Source organism: Leucopleurus acutus (genome assembly GCF_964270905.1).
Source record: "Leucopleurus acutus genome assembly, chromosome: 6".
In the NCBI taxonomy this organism is placed as follows: domain Eukaryota; kingdom Metazoa; phylum Chordata; class Mammalia; order Artiodactyla; family Delphinidae; genus Leucopleurus; species Leucopleurus acutus.
In genome coordinates, this window is record NC_139149.1 from 32,477,584 (window position 1) to 32,501,288 (window position 23,705).

Genomic DNA, 23,705 nt, shown 5'->3' on the forward strand with positions numbered 1-23,705 from the left:
AAGTCCATCTGAAAGGCTATTTACCTCTTATTTTCCATTTGGCTCTTATGGGAGCACACAGTCTCATACATAGCCTTCTTTTTGTTATTTTTCTTCTCCAAATGCAAGAATTATAGTATTTTATGGCTTAAATGTCTTTTATTTTAATGTTGTTCTTGGGTACCTGAATTCATTTCTCATTGGCCTTTCAGGTTATATGTCATAATTCTGAATGAGTCACGATATAGCTGTTTTACTTATAGAGTAAGTTTATCTGTTGTGCCTGCCAAAACAATCAAGGCCTACCAGCTTGCACGTTAGTGAAGTAGTTTAGAAAAATTGCCAGAAAAGAAGTAGGCTCACAATTTAGTGATCAAAAAGTAAAGGATAGATTCCAAATAAAGTCTGATTACTCCTTCTGGTAGTATGAAATTTCATTCACCAGGAAGAGGTAATAATAACTATCTCGGAAATAAAGCATCATTTTCTCAGATCCACCTTTATTTATTCTAGGAAATGCAAACTGAGCTGGGCAAATGATAATCTTTTCTAAGTAAGAATCTTTCTTACAAATTTGCCCCTAAATGCCCAGTCTTTTAAAAACTTGTTGGATAGTAATGAGACAGATTGAAAGAGTATCCTCAAAATTTTAGTAGTGCCTGGATACACTTCACTTAGTTTTATTACTCCAGGACGGCTTACGTAAGAATAATTAATCTTCTTTATTTTTCCTCGTCAGTACCTAGGTTTATTATTGAGGTTCCATGCCTTATTTTTAAATTGGACATAACTGATTTCACTGAAGGTTTTGACTGAGAACCCATACAATTTTTGCTTAACTCATTTTTATTGAACAAAATCTTGAATTTTAGTCAAGAAGCATTAGATATTAATCACATGCAAGTGGAATCATTAAAATTTCCTTTACCTTCCAGAATAGCAATAGCAGGTCATTACAGAATCATAAGAAGTGAGCTCACTTAATACTCTTAACAATTACATAAAAGCAGTCATTTTCATAAGTCTTAGAAGAAGCTTTTAACTGTTACTTGAAGAGCATATTGGAATATTAGAATGTATTATGTTGTGTTATTATAGATGTGACTTGTGAATTGAAAAAAAGTGTTCTCTCACTCAAGACTCTTAGAAGTTATCCTTTTCAGCTTGAATAGTTTTGTTTAACACAGTTTGTGATTATATTTTTTACATGGCAAGTAGAGACCTTTTTGCTGAAATATTCCAGTATCGTTTCTTAATTATTACAATCCTAACTTTAGAGAAAATTAGAGGAGAAACGCAATATTTCCTACTGCAGTTAAGTACAACAATTGGTGATACTTAATTTAAGGTGAGTCAGTTTAGAGGAAAAACTAAAACAAATCCCTCCTCTAAATGATTATCGCCTTTCTCCTTCCTTTTCTTGTAACCACTTCTCGTCTTTGACTTTGAAACCCAACATTTTAAACTCGGTTCTTATTTCAGTGGGCTAATCCCCTTTCATAAATCATGCTCAAGAGCTGAAATAATTTGCACATCATTTAAAGAGTATTTGCTTTGAAATATTCACCTCAAGCCCTTTGTATATCCTTTCTCTCTAAAGATTTGTAGTATTTGTTTTGTTCTCTGAGGTATAAAAGACCTGGATAAACTTTATTCCTGTTGTTTCAAGATTAGTTAACGAAAATGCATATTAATTCAGCAGGAACTGGAACAAACCTCAGTAAAGATGATCATACATATGCCTCTTGGGAATAGCAAAGTACAAAATGTCAGTCTTCAAATCTCCTCGGACTTGCTCAGAAGAGCATTGAGGGATTTAAATTTCCAGAATATGTCTACAAATGTATTTTCTTTGTTGTGGAGAACAGGAGCTATACTGATTATTTTTCCCCAGAAAATTGATTCTAATTTGTATTTAAACAAAAATTAAGCTATTTACAAAGTAGCTCTTCCAGAATACAGAGAAAAACTGCCACAGAAAAGGTAAATTTAACATCAACAAATTATAGTCCTGACATGCCACTAAATTTTTAATTTCTTTTGTTTCAGGCATCAAATCCCAAAATAAAATTTAACAGAACACAGCTTTTTTTCTAAAAACAAGTGGAATTGAAAGGACCTCATAAAATCAGAATTAAACATATTTAGGTAAAGTTCAAGGATACATTTAAACATATAAACTCAAATTTTCCAATTTGCTAGTAAACTCAGAAAAAAAAACGACCATTTCTCCAAATAATATATCTGTTTTGTATGTTAAGATGTACCCTGTTCTTTTCTTAAACTGAAAATGACCATAACCTTTGGCACTTAAGTGCTTATCCGGAAATGACTAAGTGGATTCAGGGGTAATAAATCACTCATATGGATCCAGCCACCCACAGTCTTGTTCCACTTCTCTCCTTCACAAGTGTAGTAATAGACATTTCCATAGTCCTCAGGGTGCCAAACTTTGCACCATTAGGAAAATCTGCAAGTAGCTTGATTTATCTTCCTCACTCAGTTAGCTAAGACTCAACTAAGTAAAAACCTGCAGGAATGAACTTGAGTTGTTAAACTTTTTTAATAGGGAGATGCAACAATTAGAACTTTCCTCCTTTGCCACTTCAATTTACTTTGGATGTGAAGCCCCTTGTGAAAAATATTCAGATGAGATCTCAAATTATAGGTGCATGGCTGGATGATGCTGACTCTGAGTTTTCATTATACACAGAGGATTGTCTGCTGTTTGCAATTAATCCAGACACAATTCTCTTGGTACTTTGGGAGGAACGTGGAAGAAATAGCCATTTTATAAGTTGTAAACTCCTGAATTACCCTAAATTAGAGACACTATTAATCAGACACTTAGATATAGACAGGATCTGCTTATTGTGTAGGCTCGTCTTCCCCTGATGGAGAAATCAATTAAATATTTAGGATGTGGAATACCTTCCAGGTTGGATAACACATTTCATTTAAATTATGGCCCTCCAATTCGAAGCATTAAAGGGGATCTTAACGGATGGAAGCACATTACTGTCTCTTGGATTGGACGCATTAACACTTTAAAAATGAATGTGCTTCCCCGGATTTCCTATTTGTTCCACCAGCTGCCTGTCGATGTGCCAGATAAACAGTTTAAGGATAAGTATGTAAAAGATGTATGTGCAACATTCTGTGTGCTGAGGTGCACCCTTGTAGGAGAGGTCCCCAGCTGTGACCCCTTTGGATGGTTTTTCTCAATGCCTAGCAATCTAAAATGAGAGGGCTCATATGACCATGAGAGAGTAGGAGGGAAAACCTAAAAAGAGATGCAGTTAGTCCTCTCACAGAGGTTCTGTGGATTTCTAATCTTGTATCATTTCTTCCTATCTTAATAAATAACTAAGTGACTATCACAAGAAAACATTGGGACAATATGGTAGAATTTTAAATAAACATAAGATTTCCCATTATAAAAATATTTGGTAGGAAAATCATCATTAGATGATCACTCAAGGACCATCCTTATGCCAAATTTATGAACAGTACTGTAAGAATGGAGCTTTCATGTCCCCCATGCTACAGAAGTATGGTATAGAAATAGCTATTGTTTGGGAGTGCTTACCAGGCTGTAGGCCCCGTTTTAAGCAGTGTACATGTTCTCTCTCATTTAATTCTGTCAGTAAACCTATGAGGTACAATGGTATTACCATCATCCGCATTTTACCTAGTGGGTAAGTGAGGCACTGAAATGTTAGTCAATATGCCCAAGGTTACACAGCTGAAAAATGGCAGAGTTAGAATTCAAAACCAAGCATTCTGAATCCACAGCCTGGAGCCATAACCATTGTTCCGTGAGGATTCTGGGTTTGGGAATGAGGCTGAAGGTTTCTGCTGCTTACTAGCTCTATAAACTTGTAAAACTCACTTATATTCTGTTTTACAGTCTTGAAAATGTCAATAACCATAGTACCTATGTTGTTTGGAAGCATAAATTAGATTATGTATGTGATGTTTGTAGCAGTGCTTGGCATAAAGTAAGAACTCAATAAATGTTAATACTAACATTGGTATGCATATTTAATTTTCATCCATAGTATTTTGAAGAGTCTTCCTAATTTGGTTCAGGAAAGGTTACCTTAGAGATAGATGATTGAAGTCTCTTAGATTAACATATTTTCAAAATTTCTTTGGGATTTATAGGGAAAAAAATAGCATATGGAATGACTTACAGAAGACTGAACTGTAGTCAGTCTGAACTTAGTCAGACATTGTCCTCTTTTGTTTCCATTTATAAAAGTCTTGATTCAGAATTAACATAGATATATTAGCTTACTTAGTGAAAACAAATTTACTCAATCATAAAAGAGATGATGAAGATAGGAGTCAATTTCTTTGTTTCTAGAGACAGACTCCTCTTGCCAAATCTGATAGAACACATGCTTCAGTGCATTTGCCTTACTTCAGAAGACAGCAGAAAACTCAGCTAACTGGTATAATTATATAACTTGGATGGTCCTACTGAGGGGGTTAAGCTTTGGCAATATAATACGGAATTACAAAGTGCAGTGAAGTTGCAGGACTTTAACTGAAATTACTTATCAGCATTTTGACTGGGAATAAACAGAAAAGGAACAAATTGATCCTTGCAAAGTTGGGTGGAAAGAGTGTTCCAGAAGCCTTCCTTTGTAATCACGGTCATTGAGAGGCCCTGAGGCCTCTTATTTGTTAGTAATTGATACCTAGACTTCAGGCTCAAATAGTAAAGAAACTGCTATTTTAAGGGCTTGTCAAGAAAGTCAGGAATTAGAGTTCTTTTTCCCTACCCAGTCTTTCACTAGTCTTTCACTATTGGACCAAGGTCATCGTAAGTCAGGGGTGAATCATATACAGATAATTTTACTCTTTCAAAATCTTAGGAAAAATATTGGGATAAAATCAGAATCTGATATTTAAAACCACCAGAGATGTGCTTTATTTGTCTGGAAAACAGCCTAACCAGCAACCATTCTATATTTGTTTATTTGCTTGTTCATTTGGCGGTTCTAACAGTGGAGTAAAGCTCTTCATTGACTCTTAAATTCTGCTTTTCTTCCACTGAATAGATAGAAAGGAAATGACTTTAGATGGAATGGTAATAAAGGAAAGGGACCCAGGCCCAACCAGATAGATCAGCCAATCAACTCTGAAAAGCAGTGAAGAAACAAGTTACACAGAGCAATATTCCTCTCAATGTATTTGTTACATTCCAATTATAGAGGGACATTCTTAATGTCCCTGTATTATAATATGTTCATAATATAAATGGATTAACTCAGATCAGAGAGATCTGTATCTGGGGACTGAGGGAAGACAAATAAGCTCTAAAAAGCTAGAACTGATATTTGAGGTCTAAGCAAAGTTGACAAGAACCCTTAAAAGCTAGAGTAGTGGGAACAAGCACTCAGTTCACACATTCGTGTCACAGGTGCATTTGAGAAGTTGCTTGCACTGTTTGAAGCACTGATATGAAAGAGGTGCCAGATGCTCTCAATTCTACATTGACAAAGAGTGTTTATGGTCACATTTTAAGTAGGTATTTACTATTCTCTATCAAAATGATTTAATGATGAATTTACGCATGAAATATTGTTAGAATATACCTTTTTTGATTTTCTCAACAAAATGAATACAATAATGACTGGTTAAATATGCTTTTGGCAAAGTACTTTGCTTAAGTTTACATTTATATCTCACACTGAACTTCTCAGAAATTTTGCATCCACATTAAGACCAAGCTCCTATCTATGGAGTGTTAAGTAGCACCATGAGCCATGGTCCACCAAGAGTTCATAAGGGAAGAATTTGATAAGTCAAAATGCTACAAGCTTGAGTCCTAGTGTCATTGTTCCTCCTCAGTCTTCTAGAGGCTGGAATTGTTTCCTATCTGGCCCTAGGAATGAGAATCTGTCACTTTACAGTAATAGAAACAGTGTTAAATGACCTAGAGCCCAGCTGTTAGGAAGCAAGTGCTACTTTAAGTGCAGATTAGGTTAGGAGCTCACCTGGTTGTCCAGCTGCAGTGCAGTGATGAAAAGCATTGATGCTAGACCCAGATGGCTTGGGTGTAGGTCCTGGCCCTGCCAGGACCATCTGTGTGACTTGGGTAACATTTCCTCATAGATTTGTAGTGAGGACTAAATCACTTAGTCCCTGAAAGTGCTTAGAACATTGCCCAGAATAGAGTAAGTGCCCTTGAAATGTCAGTTATCCATATTAGGGACTCCTATTAGACCAAATAAACCTAACAATTTATATAACTTGAATAACTTTAAAAACAAATGGTAAAAATATAAACCACAGAGTGGAAGATTAATTGGAGGTTGTAGAAAATTTTAGAATAATTATAAATAAAATAGTAATTTTGCATTTTCCATTGTCTTCTGTATTAAAATTAAATACATTAGGTAATGATATGAAGTAAACAAAGATATAAAGTGATATGGATAACTTTATTTCCAAAAAGTTAAAGGATTCTCCTGTTACAAGGGAAATAATTTTTGTCAATATTTACATATTAATATCAGTATTAATAAAAAATATAAACACATGTGCCACGTTTTGCTCTAATCACATAGCGTGTGTTTTCTCATTTTTCATCTTTAAAACACTCTATATAATAAGAACAATTTTATATTCATTTATAGAGGAGAAAACACAAATATTTTAGTTTTGGAGCCCAGATTTTAACTTAAGCACACATTGTATCTTTTAAGCTTTGTACAATTTTGTTTTTATTTTCTCTTACCTTTCTTTAAGTTTTACTTGCAAATATGTATAAATAATTATATTGTTAAATGATTTTTGTACGTGTGTTTTGAAGGATAAAGAGATCTTTATACAGATATAAATGCATGTGTGCATATATACAGTATATAAAAATAAAATTTAAGGGCCATATTGACAGATGGAAAAAGCATAAATGTCAAGGAAGGTTGATTTAGAAATTAATATATAATAACAAAAATTAAACTCCAGCATTTATTGATTTAACAGATGATGAGTTAAAAAGTAAAAGCAAAAGCTTAAAATGTAGTTTGATTTTTAAAATTAGTGAAATTACTCTATGAACTTGTTCAGATGTTTGTTATTTTCTAATTATATTTAAAATAACTCTAACCTTTAAGTTTCCAAATAACTTATGTCATTTATTTAATTGTTTCTGTTTAGAAATTTGCATATGTAAAAATATTTAGTATGAAAATATCATATTTAATTCTAGATAAATGTCCATAAGATTATACTGGAGGTAAAAACATTTTTCACATATTTGTATTGTTGATTACTAAATACATATTAAACTTTGTACCTGAAGTACAGACTCAACACATTATTTTAAAATATCCCACATAATATTTATTATTATCAATCATATACTAGAGCCACAAAGAAATGTTTTTTTAAATCCTAAATGTAGAGATTACAAAGAAACATGACATGAATAAGATATAATAAAATATAAGAAAAATCGAAATTGATAACAAGATATTAAGCAAAATGCCCCAAGTCACTTGTTAGCTAAAATAACATTTCCTTCAGTTGCTTTTGCCCTAAGGAAGAGCCCAATAAATATCAAGTGTAATAGTATGCAACCAAAATATTATTCTGAGGCAAATGCATAGCATGAAATGTTTTTAGCATTACAAAGAAAGTTAAACAATTCTGTAGTTAACTCAAGAAACTTTTTTTAATAACTAAATATAACTAAAGAAATTTGAAGGTGAAAGTGGTAAAGTGAAGAAAACCAGTCATTTATAAAACAAAAATTCCTTTTTTTTTTTTTTTTTTGCGGTACGCAGGCCTCTCACTGTTGTGGCCTCTCCCGTTGTGGAGCACAGGCTCCGGATGCACAGGCTCAGCGGCCATGGCTCACGGGCCCAGCCACTCTGTGGCATGCGGGATCTTCCCGGACCGGGGCACGAACCTTTGTCCCCTGCATCGGCAGGCGGATTCTCAACCACTGCACCACCAGGGAAGCCCAAAAATTACTTTTAAACTAAGAGATAGTCCTTTGAAAATAATCTTATTAAGAATAAAATAAAAATAACTGAAGACTCTAAAAGAATATAAAGCACAATTAAAATTTAAAATGTGAAGCAGATACAGAAGTTAAATTTCAAGACAATAGTATATAAAATTGTATTCTCATCAATGGAAAACCAGTGAAATATGTTATTTTAGAAAAATTAACCAAAAGAAATAAGGAGAAAGTAGAATATTCTAAAATATCTCTTCAAAATCTGCCTCAAAACTGTTACAGGTCTAAAAATTTACTGATGTCAGTTTTCTAAAGAGCTGATCATTTTCATGGCATTCTAAAGCACACAAATAATCAATGAGAAAAATCTTAAAGTACCCATATAATCAAGGAACTGCAAAATTAAGCAATAGAGAGCATACATCACCACTGCAGCCATAGCTGTCATGAACAGTGGGGGTCGTCTGCACAGAAATGAAGGCTAAATATGACCAGAGTTCCAACCTGATTTTCCACGAAGTTCCTCAGAGGAGTCAGCTCTGGAGACCTGCACACAGATTCTTGTAGCACTACCAGCAGTGTGTTCAGAAGACACTATAGGGAAAGGATTTTCCTGTTGAAGGGCTGGGAATCATAGGCCATGGGAAAGAAAGTCGGAAAGTCTCTAGTGCTCTTAACTGTTGAAAATGGACTCCTCAGATCTGGAAGATAGGAACTCTAGGTTTTGTCAGTTACGATCATCAAGATAGACATCTGTTTGATGAATAGTTAAAGAGGAAAGAAAAATTTTTCCCTCCTTCCTAATGATTTTCTCTCCTTTGGGAATGAACCATCACTCATTGCTTTGAAGTCAAGACTCAATTGCTTTGGCATCTCACAGCAACTAAATGTGGCAACACAGAACAATTTTTTTGGAATGATGGTTGCAATACTTGATCTGTGATCAGCTTGAGATGTAAATAATGATAAACTAGTCAGGATAGTCAAGGCCATGTGACCTCTTAAGTCTGGCTGTTAGGTACACCATACTTTTGTTTTTGTTTTTATGGAAGCATTTGGCTAGATCTTTTTTAGCCTCAGAGAACTAGTGCTCTGAAAATCATCCTAGCAACATAGTTTCAATGTTTGGAGGCATAGTTTTATATTTTTATATACTGAGTTAACTTTTTTTTGACTTAATTTTTAAGATTGCTAGTAGCTTGGGTTAGTCAAGAGGAGAGAGGTTTTAACAGCCTACTTCCTACCTTAAAAAGGGGTGTCAGGTTGAGACTTGAAGACTTCAAGAAAGGTCATGGTGAACACCATCTCAGAGCTACAATGATGTACAAGAAGAAGGATGATTTGAGTGGCCATAGAGGAAGATCCAAGTTGCAAAGATTTGCTTTTGCCAGCATCCAATCCAAGTCAAAGGGTCAAGACATCTGCATATTATTAAAATGCTAGAATGATGCATCTGGTTAAATGAGGAAGAGAAGAATGCTTTATTTCCCTTGTTTCTCCATGCTTCCCTGTAACATTTTGAATCATAAAGATGGAATAAATCATAGTATTTCGTATCCATCATTTAAAAACAAAAATAATATTAAACAGAAAGAAACATATTACATTTTTATAAATTTTATCAACTATTATACTTCCTTGTACATAAACAGGTAGATATAAAAGCATATGTGTGTGTGTGCAGGTATATATACAAATATTCCACCTGTATTGTACATAAGCTTTCTGTGAAGCAATTTGGAATTGAGCACGGAGAACCTTGAAAATAGTTGTAGTCTCCAAACTTAATTTCAGTTCTAGAAATCTGTTCAGAGAAAATAGTAACAATATGAAACTCCAAATTAAAATGCTTTTGAGTGTAGTGAAAATTTTGAAATAATCTAATTGCCAACAGTGGGCATTTGTTAAATAAGTCATTGTGCATTTATATGGTGATGTGTTATGCAACTATAAAAATTTGTTTTCAAAGAACAATTGCAGAATGAATGTGCATGGTATAATGTGAAGTGGGGGTAAGAAAAAACAAGCTACAGAACTTGTTTGATAAGGAGAATGAAAGCAGGGGCCTGATCTACTTGTTCAGAGATGTATCTCTAAACAAAGTAAGGGCTCATTCAATACTGTTAAGTATGTGAATGAATATATGATATAAAAGAAAAATACACCAAAATAGCAACAGCAACAGTGGTTGCTGTTTTTCTAAGTAATAAATTTGTCATTGGTTTCTTTTATTGTTGTGTTCTCTGTTCTTTCTGTATCTTCTAAGTTTTTCACAATAAATGCATATTTGCTTTCAAAATCAGAAAAAATATAAAATAGGGCATTATTGTAAAAGATGGACATTATGTACAGGAAATACACCTCACAAAGTGTCTGCTGGACTGTACTTATGAGTATTTGGCTCTTCTCAGGTCAAGTTCAAAACTCTTGCGTCTACTCACACCAATTTTCTCCCCCAGATTTCATCTACTGCCCCTACGTGTGTGTGTGTGTGTATATATATATATATATACACACACACACACACACACACATACATGTATACATATATATAAAACAATACATACTAGTTTTATTAATTTCACTTTATCCTCTGCATATGTGAAAGCACAAATGACACGTCTGGAAAAATACATATCCAGAGACTAAAAACATAATTTCTCATCAAAGAGCTGGAATGCAAAGGTTTAGAAGACAAACTACTTGAATAATGATAACTTAGAATCTTTATTTTATACTAACCAAACCTCAGATATGAAGCACAAATTGTGGTTTATTGCTTGATATGGTAATTGCATTAAGGTTATTATTCTCTTTACTATCTTTTTTTTTTTCTCTGAGTTGGATTTAAGACAAGAAATGATACAGTTTTCTAGGAAGATTCTACCTAAACTTTGATCCTTTTTAACTAACATATATGTGTGATTCCTCCTCTCCTTAAAAGAAGAAAATGAGAGAAGGAGGAGAAAGCTGAAATATTGCCATTTAGAGGAAACTTAAGAAAGGGACCAAGAGCACAGATGGCCTCAACTGAATCTCTGTATTGTGCCATGATTCAGGGAAAGGGCCCTATCCTGTTGAGTTGAACAGCTGGCAGCTCCCTGAGTACTTCTGCCACCCTGTCAGAGGGGAACAGACACACAGAACATAGGTAACATACCTGAATTTAGCCCCAGGATAGAGGCCCCTTTTGTCAGAAAAAATTTTAATTTGAAGTGAGACCATAGCTTTTTCTTCAGGCTTTAAAATGTTTAGTGAGTCTAGAAGACACAAGCCCATCTTTAAATTAAAATCCTTGAACATTTTCTTCAGATTTGACTTGGACTATTAAACTATCCTTTCACTTTTGGCACATCTGTGGGGCAGTGAATTTATGATTCGAGATCTTCATTCCTCTGAACTTGGAGGAAATCCCAGGGAGATGCATCATTTCTTCATTTGGGCTAAATGTTATAAGAAAAATGTAAGGACTAAATGACTAGTTTTACTATAATTAGAGAAAATAACTTCCCCCATCATTAAAAGAAAGCAAACTAAAATAATGGAATATATCTATATATGTAAGAGCATTAGTAAATTCATCAGGAAACTTTTTTTTTTTTTTTTTTTTTGCGGTACGCGGGCCTCTCACTGCTGTGGCCTCCTCCGTTGCGGAGCACAGGCTCCGGACGCGCAGGCTCAGCGGCCATGGCTCACGGGCCCAGCCGCTCCGCGGAGTGTGGGATCTTCCCGGACCGGGGCACGAACCCGTGTCCCCTGTATCGGCAGGCAGACTGTCAACCAGTGCGCCACCAGGGAAGCCCAGGAAACTTTTTTTAACTGTCAGAAAACCCACTCTTTTTCAGTATCCATTTTCATCAGTATGACTTATAGTACCTTTGCCTATAAAGAAAAATTTAGTTATTGTAAAAATGAAGGTACCAGTTAATTCTGCTTCTGAAATTGTCCGTAAATATGAATCCCCTTTGGGGTGTCTTCTTCAGCATAGTTCACTGAACAAATAGGCATTAATCCTAGTTCCAACAGGCCTGAAGTTTACCATTAAAAATGGACTGTTCAGTAGGTCCACATGATATGTAAAAACGGTTGCTGTAAAGTGTATTTGACTCACCATCTGCATTGTGCCAGGGGTTTTTGTTTTCTTTACTTGGATTTTTTTTTTATTAATTTGTTTTGTGGTAGAAGTTTGCCTTTCTAAAAATGACAGATTAAAGTTTAACTCTGGAAAAAAACTAAAAGACTGAAAGGAAGAAATCATGCCTAATCATTAAGCCTTCTACAAAGACATGATAGGAAAATACAAAGCCCCACTGAAGGTTAGATATATTTCACATTTCCAGAAGACACAGAGAACAGAGTTCCGTCCATTCATCCATCCATACATGCATCCATTCCATATATGAGACACTGTCCTATGCACTGGAGATATAATTTTGAACACAATAGATTAGTTAATATTCTCCAAAAATGTCCCACACATAAGAGAATGCTGGCCCTAATATCAGGGCCAAGTGCTTTGAGAATTGAGAGGTAACTCAAGACTACACCTAATCAACCTTCTACTTTTACAAAAGACAAAAGTTAGTCCAAAAGCCACTGTGTAAGTTAGGGTTCAACCAGAGACGCAGAACCACTACTAATAGGAAGGATGGACAGAGGGGAAGAGAGAGAGGAGGGAAGTTGGGTGGAAGGCAGGGGGGGGAGGGGGAGGGGAAGGGAGGGGAGAGGAGATGAGAGGGATAGATAGATAACAAGGAACAGACTTACACAGATATGGGGCCAGCTAAGTCTGCAGGCCATAGGGAAGGCAGTCAGAAAGGGAAGACCACAACCAGGCTGGAAGTCCATAGGCAGGGGCTGAAGCTACTTGTCCATGGACAGTAAGAAAAGGGAGATTAGGCAAAAACTGAAACTCCCTGGGCAGGAGTTATTTGGAGTCTATGACACCAGGGAAGACTTAAGCCCTCTTTTAAAGAGCTCAGCTGATTAGATTTTAAGAAATGTATTTAAATAACATCTTTAATTTATCGAACTGATGTTAGGACAATCAAGAAACAATTATAATTTCTTTAATTGTATTTATTTTAATGGTAATTAGTAAGTTGGATATAATTTGATACATATAAGGAATAGACCGAAATTACAATAATTTTAAAGAAAATAAAGGTCTACCCTTGAATAAACAGAACGAATTGCATTGGTGATTGAGGACATACAACAACATAACCTAAGATGAATTTCTATTAATATGGCAAACATATTATGGCAAACATAAAAAGCAAGAATAAGTAAATAAATAACCCTCTGTATATTCATGTAAATTTGGAAAGCTGTGCTTAGTCTTGCCAGAAAAGTTATTTCTATTTCTAAATGTAAGTAACAGAAACTTCTTTGACAATTTCTAGTCAAGACAACTTCTGTTACAGTGGAAATGATGTAATCAAGGCTAGTTTGGCTTCTTGTTGATGATCAAGACATCTCAAGAAGTTTGTGCTGGAGGGTGATTGCATTTCTAGAGATTTTTATTATAGACTACACCCTCATAATGTTTCTTAGTTCTTAGTTTTTTCCCTTTATCTTATGTAATTATGAAATAAAAATCCTATTGATTTTCTTTGGATTACCACATCAACTTAAAGCCTTCTATTTGATAATTTTCCTTTATCTTATAAGAAAATCCTTTTTATGTTCTATAAAGCAGTGATGTCATTTTCACAGTCAAGTATTAGAACAAGTTTTACTTTTTTAAACTTTTTAAAGCCTGTTTAAAAAAGTAGTTCCTTAGCTTAATGAAGGTGTTTTAGATTTAAAATGTTGAGATGGACAGATTTTTCTCCCATCATTCCCTCAAAATGGCTCTACTCTCCCTCCCATTGCTATTTTCTTTCCCTCTTTCTTATTTCTTCCCCACTTAACCTCCTCCTGTTTTTGTTCTTCTGTGGCTGGCCTTCCGTTAACATTTAAAAATACACTTTAATGAGCATTAACCAAAAGATTTAAGATGAACAAAGGAGGGGGCAAAGAAAGCAGGAGAGGGAGGAGGAGGAAGAAGAGATGAACAGTGGGCGTTACTATCAGTCTTAAACTAATTTCTGCAGCTGACTCTCATGTCCAGAGCTGGTCCAAAATTCTACAGTATTTACTGAGGTGTCCAAATCAGAGAAAAGGAAGGATCTTGGTAATAAGAAGTCTGCAGTCCTTGAATCATGGATTATTGCCATAGTATTTACCTTTAAATGTAATGAATATGGGCTATTAAGAGTACAGGGAATCTAGTCACTGATGGTCTTTATTTTATTGATATATGCATTTTTAGGGTATGACCTACACAGGTATTTATTTTAAAATCTTCGTTTACATTTTTTTTTACATTTTTATTTAAGCAGAAAGCTAATGCTTTATATTTTCCAGTTTAAAAGTCTAGATACTGATATATTACATATAAAAAAGCATAAAATGTTCGAAAATATAGTTACCTTTTCGACATTAATCAACTGAGAAAAAGTATAAATATGTTTTTCTTTACATCACTACTTTTTGACAGCTCCCCACATAAAAATTAACTAAACGCCACCTTTTGTTGTATTAGCAACAGTGATATTTTTAATTAGCTTCACTACCTCCATTTGTGCTTAGGTATGACACTTTCCACAAGCCCCAGTTCACATCAGCTTTCTAGTTCCTTCTTTGGAAGACAGAAAAATCCCTCACCTGCCTTTGATACTTCGTGTCTCTCTTTAGGGTCTGTTTAACAGAAACCCCATGTTTGTCAGTCAACAAACCAGTTCCTTGAGCAGTGATGACCTAATATGAAAACTGAATATTTTATTTAGTTTGTTTTTGTCACACTGGGTCTGGGTCGGGGGGAGGGTCGGGGTCTCGGCAAATATCCCCAGGATGATAAAGTTATTCCAGAATAGAAATTTTATTTTGATCAGCTATTGTATTTTCAGTCTATCATGGGTCTCTACATCCATATAGGATAAAGTATGTGGGCCAAATAATAAAGGGCGGTTTGGAAACAATTGGCTTTTATGGGCACAATCTTATTCTTTCCATATCCATTTTTTTTTAATTGTGAAAATGAAGCCAGTTTTTTTTTTTTTTCAAAACAATGCAACTTCTCAACACTCTTGGAAAAGACAGCTTGGGCTGAATCTTTTTTTTTCAATTTCAGCTTATGAGGAAAAAGAGTCGGTTGTTTAAATTGAGCATATATGTTTGTCCAGACATTCACTGTGTTTGAGTATTAGTGGAAAAGAGTATTTCATGTGATAGGCTTTGTCTCCTGGTTTAGTTCTTCAAGTTCCTGACTCCTATACTCATAAATCAAGCATATTTAGGCACAAAACAGGTAATTGAGGGGAGCCATTCGCTTGGTAATTCCATCCTCTCTTTTGTGCACACACTTGCAAATGTAAATGATTTGCATCTGTGCAGACACCCTTGAGGGGCTTGTCTATCCTCACATCATTTTTAGATATCCAAGAAGTTTCTTTGTGAAACTCTCATTCTGTGTTGCCAGATGGTTGATACAACCCTACAACACCATATTTTGAGCAAAGAGGACCAGTTTAGCAGGTAGATGAAACAACACCCATTACAATTATTGTCACATCTCCCGATTTGATAATGGCAAAATGTACTTCTCATCACATGTTCATTCCAAACACAAAAATGAGTAAAAAAAATTGATATGGTTTTCCTTTTGCATTAAGAATTGGGCACAGCTGCTGCCTTACAAACGTTAAAAGCAAAAATAAAAGATAATAACATCTTTAATTTCTCATGTTTCTCAGCATCTCTTAGAAAAACAGCTTCGTGATACATGGCTCAGTGGCCTGAAAATACCTACTCTTGCTACACTTTTAAGTGTTTTCCTTCATGTTATAATTCGAGAGAGGGAAGATTTCTAGCAAACATAAAGACTTGGGGATCTAAGGAAGAGAATCTGAAAACTTGAAATAATGCCTTGTCATGCTGTTCGCTTATTCCGGGACATTTTTGCAGTCTTTTGTTTGATCACTACTGTATACCATTCATTTACCTTGTTTGAAAAAAAAGGGTTAAACTAGTAGCTATATGCGTGGCAAATATTAAGTAAAGATGAACATTTTAAATATTTGTCATACTTTCAATTATTTGTTCTTTTGAGTAAAATTAAAATGCACTGATCAGATAAGTAATTGTAGTTGGATTTGGAGTATATAATCTTCAGGGAATTATATACACAATAAATCAATGCATTAATATAACAAAGTAAGCATTTTTTACTAGATTAAAAAAACTTAAAATAAAGCTAGGTGTCCAAAACTGTTGTTTCTCTCCATCAAAAGGATTGCTTAGAAATTTGCTTGAGACCACCTTCAGATCACAACATAGGCATAATACATAATTCAAGTTATTAACTTTTTCCATTTAGGCTTACAGATCTCCGAGACACAAGTATTTTAAAAGAAGAACAAGATTTTCATGGAAAAGTATGAATTATACAGTAGTTTTATTGAGTCTTTATTGCTAATGCACATGGGGTTCAGAACCATAATGACGATATTGGGCACTTAAGTCATTAGGCTGTCATATTACAGCAAAATTATTTGTACTATATAATCATTGTTTCCTTTTTTATATTACACATATCTAAACTTAGTTCATCTATCTTTGCCATTACAGTACTACTTTGTTGTTGTAAATACCTATTTTTTAAGGATGATTTGAGTATGTTCATTGTAGTTCAAGTTCATGTTTATTAGACCTCTGCATCCTTAAAGCTGGGAAACATGATCGAGGGAAGTTTTCAATCTGCCTCATGGTGTCTTGTTTGATTATGTATTGCTTCACAGCGTCAATTGCTATATAGTTTATATTTTAAGTACTTGTACACACTAAAAATTACAAGCGGAACGGGAGGAGCCAGTTTCTTTTTTTTTCTAGCAAGATTTCCATCATACTCATATTTAAGACACACTCTTGTTTTTAAAATTAAAGTGAAGTTCTGTTTGTATTCTCCTTTTTTAGCGGGGTGACTTTAAAGATGAACACATTTAAATGCTCTCCAGTGATCATTGGCAGTAAGAGCAAAATCATTTGTGGGGAAAGGTAAAGCTGAAGCTCAAAGCTTCAGCTGAAAATCAGGTGAATGTGGCTTTGGTTTTGAGAACTGGTTTGAGGGTTTCATAAACCCTTTAGAAATGAATATTGATTATTATTATTCAACTAATCAAACAGCTTTCTCAGAATTTGCTTTGCTTGAAATCAGTGCCATGATGGATTGTTCGTTTTATTATTAAATCCTAGGGGTTATGGCACAATATAGCCCACACTATGTGTTGCCTTGTGAGTGTGTGTGTGTGTGTGTGTGTGTGTGTGTGTGTGATGTAAAAGTTGAGAGATATACACACTTCTCAGTTTGAATAATTTTTGGCCGAGATTATGTGAATTGATTCCCTTACAGGGAAATGATATAAAAGTAAAATCAGTAGAGTCTATTCAAATCATTGTACAAGTCAAGTCAACTAAATATATGGCACTTAAGAGCAAAACCAAAACTCAAATTGAACAAAACCAATTTATTCTGTAGCTAAGCATATACTATGTCTGAGTGTGTGTCTCCAACTTTTCTCACCAGACCAAAACCATTATTTGGATAATGTCCTATAAAGCAGACAGTGCCCATCCAGTCTTTCTTATATTAAAATAGATCATCTGAAACTGACCCTTTGTGATAATTTAAAATTTTTACCTTGCCATGAATTTTCAAAAATAAAATACATTTAACATGAGAGAGGTCAAATAAGGACTACCACTCTGAACTGTTGTAACTGTCCTGAGCACAGGGAGTACATCTTATAAAGTTAAAACACCCAGCACCCCTGAGAACCTAGAGTTAACCCATTCAGCCCTCCCAGATATATTTTAAGGTTTGGGTATAAATTCAGTTATGGTGGAGAGATGACTAGCACATGTGAAGTTTCAACAGAACAGCACTTGAAAGTAGGCATACTAAAATTCAGAAGCCTAATTATCAGTATTACAGTTAAAAGAACAGAGTGTGTCTTGCTTGATCTGCTCTACCAGCTTGAGATACAGGTAAAATCACCTTACTTTTTTCCTAACTGTTGTCCTTTTTGATGAGTCACTCTGGCTCCCCCATGCAATTGTCTTACTTAGACACGAACAGAAAGCTAGGTGGAGAAAGAACTGGAATCACAAATTAATTCAGAAATAGTCTCTGGTTTTGGTGGCTCTGATTCCAGACACATGACTTCGCAGCTTTCTTTTCTGACATACAGTTGCCCACTGCTGTGGTAAGGCCCACCTTCAGACATGACACCTAGAAGCTTGCTTTAGACCTGCACTGTCCAGTACGGATGCCACTAGCCACAAGTGTTTATTGGACATTTAAAATGGGGCTAGTCTGAATTGAGACGTGCTGGCTGTAGGTGTGCCGTACACACCAGATTTCAAAGACTTAGTACAAGACAAAGAATATAAAATATCTCACTAATAATGTCTATTTTGATTACATGGAGAAATGACAATACTTTGGATAGATTAGGTTAAATAAAATGTACAAATTATTAAAATTAATGTCTGCTTTTTCTTTTTTAATGTGACTACTAGCATATTTATAATTACATATGTGAAGAATGCTGGTCTAGGAGGTCTGCAATCTCAGCCACATGAGAGACCAGAATCAGCCCCTTGAGGAAACTCAGCCTCTCTCTTTCTCTCTCTCTCTCTCTCTGTCTGCTTAATTGATACAGAGAATTGAGTTTATATCATCCTCATCATCCTTGTCATCCTTATTATCATTAGCCATGCAACTCTCTAGCTTTACAATTTTCTTCTTTATCTCTCATTCACCTTCCTCCGGATAAATACCATATAGAATAATTTTAATATATCCTTGAATGTATGTGTCCTTAAAAGATATTTAATGTTTTTAATATGAATTCTATTTTTCTTATTTAAATAAGATAATAAGGATAGCAACATAATTTTTCACTCATATCTGTGAATAGGTAAATAAGGAAAGAATACCACAACTCTTTCTAGATGTTCAAGGTTTGAAGAAAAGGGCCTGAGGGCCAGGATCTGTTTCTTTTCTCAGACCTGTTGTGGATATAAACTCAGACTGTCATTCAATGATAATAACCAATCATAATTTCCCTTCTTCATAAAACATTAGGTGAAGGTTTACTTTCTAAGAACATAGGGTTTTATTCATGTGTTAAAAATGTTGAATAAAAGAAATTAGAACTTTCAGTTTTCTAGAAAAAAAATCAGAGTATTCTTCTATTCAGTCAACAAATACATACTAAGCACTTATCATTCACTCAGCACTGTTCTGGGTACTGGGATTAGAGTCTCTTAAAAAATCAGTAAAATAAAATACAATGAAACATAGGCAAAAATCCTGCTCTCCTGGAGCTAACATTCTATTGGGGGAAAAATAGATGTTAAAAGGAAGTAAAATATATATTAGTGAGACAGTGAAGTTTAAAAACTTAAATAAACAAACAAACAAATAAACCAAGGAAGGGAGATAGCACCTAAGTGGGGAAGGCTTGCAATTTTAAATAGAGAGGGAAAACCTATGAGAGGTGATGTTTAGGGGAAGATCTGAAAGAAGTAAGGAAAGTAGCTATGCAAATATCCAAAAAAAGTTCTGGGTCAGAGGAAGCAGCATGTGCAGAGACCCTGAGGTGGGATGTGCTCAGGAGAGAAAATGAAGGTCAATGTATCTAAAGTAAAAGTAGTGACTGACAAGTAACTATAAGCGATCAACTCCATCTGGGGGTATGGAAGCTTACCAGAAAGACACTAATTCTGAGAAGTTTTCTTTTACTCTACTGGTCAGAGCTGATCTTGCTTAAAAATTGTGAATATGACCCCTATGAAGTACAACAGCAAAGAGTCTTCTGACTACTAACCCATTCCCTCACTCCCCACCGCACAAACAATTCAGCTCCTCAGATCTTCAGATTCTCCCCCAAACTGATATTCCATCCGCTATTAATCAAGTGTTAAGGGTCTTTAAAATTTTTTTAATATATAAAATATGTTTTAGCTGTCATTATTAAATTACTTATCTGTGTACTGTAAGGCTGCATGAGATGTACTTCTGACACAATTCTGATAAGAAGTACCATTATATAAGACAATGCTGCTACCATATTTATCAAAGAAAAATTTCTGCCATTTCTATTTGGGTAGACGCAAGATTTCAGTCTTAAAGTATAAATAAAATACTTTAATTTTTTTAATTATTATTATTAGCAGAAGTTGTTGTGGTAACTCACATCATGCATTCATGTGGGAGGGTTTATACTGCCAGGACACTTATTGCCATCAAAGCTGCAATAAATAAACATTCATGCAGGTGGAGAATTTGGTATACAGTGTGTTAAAAGTGTGAGAAGGTATACTCTGTCTCAACCAGCAATTCCTAGGGCTCTTCCTATGCCATATAGACATATCTCTTTACTGACAGCTAATATTAATAGAAGCTTAACTTAATTTTTATACACTTACTCCAAATTTCTTAAATTATCCATATCTACTTTCTGTTTAGACACATCAGTGTTGTAATTTTTAATTGTTAGCTCCCAAAGGTCCAAGGACCATCTCTGTTTAATTCACTTTACAGAGTCTAGTGCAAGCTGTAATTTATGGTAATGATGGTGAGAATGATGAAGATGTGGAAGAAAGTGGAGGAAAAGCATAAAGATAGTAATATATTTGTGTTCATACAAAGCCTTGTGATATTTTACATCATAACATTTAATCCTTACAACATTGCATTGGAGCTTTTCTATCCCTATTATACAGATAAGGAAATTGAGATTCAGGGAAGCCAAGTCACACACTTCCTAAGTGGTGGATCTGGGAGTCAAGATCAGCTCTCTTAGCCCAAATGCCTATGTGCTTTCCACCATACATCTTGGTCAGAGAGTATTCAATTATTAAACATTTTTTTAACTGACTACTGACTCTGTGTCAGCCTTGATTAGTGTATAGGGAACACCCTTAAATTCCAAAGTGCTATGTGAAGATCTGCCTTAGCCCACCCTCATCTTTGACTTCCACATGTTTTCCAACAGCAGTTTATTTCATGTGGGCACAAAACTGGCAAAAGAAGTATTTTTGCCAAACTATTATGTGACCAAGAGCACATAATTCTTGGTTGGCCATTCCCTCACAGTGGAGCAATTAAGTTCAATTTTCCTTTGCAAGGCCCCACCTTTGACTCACGACTCTGTTCTCCTCTGCTTTCTTGAGCCATTACATAAGCCAACACCTGTTTTTGTTGTCAGGCGTGTTTTCAGACTGAAGTCCACAGGTGTTTTTTTCCTTTTTTTGTGTGTGCCACAGAGTGAAAAATAGCTAAACTTGCTTTCAGTGGTTAATTTAAGGGAATATTTCCTGATAGAAATTTCCTAGCTGAACTGCTTGACACAAATGGGGAGGGAGTCAGGTCCTGCTAGAATATTTCCCTTTTACTCTTGGTTGTGCTTTGACAGTTTGAAGGATTAAGGGATAACAATGACAGTAGTTATTGTTATTATCAAGTCTGACCGCGTCTTTCTCACCATTCACTGTGTCTCTGTTGGAATAGATGCTGATGACCACATCTGTTGTGTTATTTAAAGTAGATCTTTAAGTCAAAATAAGGATGTGTGTGCGTTGCCTCATTTTGAGTTTGCTTAATGTTTCCAACCATGTTTTAGAAGTAAATGCCAAATGCTTTTTTGCTAAGTGCATTTTCCTTTTGATTTTAAACCTATGTGTATTTTAGAGGTCATTTAATCCGCGCACTTCCAGTTTCTCTGGTCTTAAATCATCGCTGTCTTATTTTTTATACAAGAGATACTTAATGTCTCAAGAAGCTTTCAGAGACCTTTAAAACCCAAAGACATTTTTTTTCCCCAAGACCAGAATTTCTATTTTGTCGAAAATAAACAAGCTTGAAGAAAATCAAGATCTCAGCCTGTTCAATAGTCCAAAAGTTCGAATTTCAGAGGGGTTGGAACTTGGTGAAATGCATGTTCCCATTCCTAGCTCAATCCTCTTTATTCCCTCTTAGCTTAGGCTGAAACACATGGAGGGGATATCCAGCAGAGGACTCTCCTCAGTGACATCTGTGTCTGGAGGAGTGTCCTGGCAATTGGCAACAGGATCTTCTCCCCGCAGGGAATGAGAAGGGTCAGAACCCTAAATAATAATAATCTATTACAGATTTCAGGTTACCAAAAGTTAAAGAAAAGTATAATAGCAAACACAGCATTGCTACATGTCAAAAGCAAGGCTACTGTAATTTCCCCCCTTGGGGCATGTATTTTTCATATTCGTATGCATAATTATGCATATGAATTTAAATATATTTCCAGGGCTTCCCTGGTGGCACAGTGGTTAAGAATCCACCTGCCAGTGCAGGGGACACGGGTTAGAGCCCTGGTCCGGGAATATCCCACATGCCGCAGAGCAACTAAGCTCGCGTGCCATAACTATTGAGCCTGCGCTCTAGATCCCGCGAGCCACAACTACTGAGCCTGTGTGCCACAACTACTGAGCCTGTGTGCCACAAATACTGGAGCCCGCATGCCTAGAGCCTGTGCTCTGCAACAAGAGAAGCCACCGCAGTGAGAATCCTGCGCACCTCAACGAAGAGTAGCCCTCGCTCACTGCAACTAGAGAAAGCCCATGCGCAGCAACGAAGACCCAATGCAGCCAAAATTAAATAAAATAAAAAAATTTATAAAAATATATATATATATCCATATTCTATTCAAAACTCTTTTTCCAAATATGTACAATAAAGTGAAATTAATTGATGGCAATGACTGCATTAAGATTCAAATCTAAAATACCTGATCACTGGAAGATTTGGGCTAGTAGTGGGTGCCTAGAGCAACAGACCTGGCTCCTGTAGAACATTCTTCTGGATTTAGGACAGTTTTTCCAATAAAGTTAAATCTGGGATTACTGAGACATAAAAAATGTGCTGACAAAAACCCAGAGGTGGTGCTTGAGACTTTGGAGAGAATCTTTACCCTGCTTCTTACTCTGTGGCCTAAGGCAAGTGACTTAAACAATTTGGGTGTCTTTTTCCTCATCTCAGAAGTAAGGGTCATTTGGGCTTCCCTGGTGGCGCAGCGGTTAAGAATCCTTCTGCCAATGCAGGGGACATGGGTTCGAGCCCTGGTCCGGGAAGATCGCACATGCTGCAGGGCAACTAAGCCCATCCTCCACAACTACTGAACCTGCGCTCTAGAGGCCGCAAGCCACAACTACTGAGCCCACGTGCCACAACTACTGAAGCCTGTGCACCTAGAGCCCATGCTCTGTAACAAGAGAAGCCACTGCAGTGAGAAGCCCGCGCACCACGAGGAGTAGCCCCTGCTCGCCGCAACTAGAGAAAAGCCCATGCGCAGCAACGAAGACCCAACGCAGCCAAAAATAAATAAATAAATAAATATTTTTTTTTAAAAAGTAAGGAGCATTTATTTTATGTTCCCTCAAGTTCATTCCAGATTTAATATTTCATGTTTCCGTGACTCCAACATGAACTGCCCCCAAGAATGGGGTTATCTGATGGTCAAAAACAAGGAAAAGCTTGGCAACTTGATTACAATTAACTCATCTAGGAAAAGAAATAAAATATTCGGGATAATAATTGGATTTTGGCAGAAAGTAAATCTCCTATCACTATTTTTTAATGGAAAGAAGAGTTAATCTGAAG

The 23,705-nt window shown here is 35.5% G+C and overlaps 1 protein-coding gene across 1 annotated transcript in view; it reads left to right on the forward strand.

The window, feature by feature from the left end:
* The window catches only part of ARHGAP15 (Rho GTPase activating protein 15), a gene marked incomplete at its 3' end in the record, with an annotated part of 621,352 nt that overhangs the window by 330,632 nt on the left and 267,015 nt on the right, over positions 1–23,705 (forward strand). The gene's annotated exons all lie outside the window — the stretch shown is intronic.